Consider the following 206-nt stretch of genomic DNA (forward strand, 5'->3'; position numbering starts at 1 on the left):
TTTTTTTTTTTTTTTTGTCTTATTGCTCTCGTTAGAACATTAAGAACTATGCTGAACAGAGATGATTTGTTCCTGTCCCAATCCTGGTTTTAGTGGAATTACTTTGAGTTTTTCTCTATTTAATTTGATGTTGACTGTTGGCTCACTGTATATTGTTTTTTATTATATTTAGACATGTTCCTTGTATCTCTGATGTCTCCAAGACC

This window comes from Alexandromys fortis, unplaced genomic scaffold, assembly GCF_014885135.2.
Source record: "Alexandromys fortis isolate MF-2015 unplaced genomic scaffold, M_Fortis_MF-2015_v1.1 scaffold_333, whole genome shotgun sequence".
NCBI classification, from domain to species: Eukaryota; Metazoa; Chordata; class Mammalia; order Rodentia; family Cricetidae; genus Alexandromys; species Alexandromys fortis.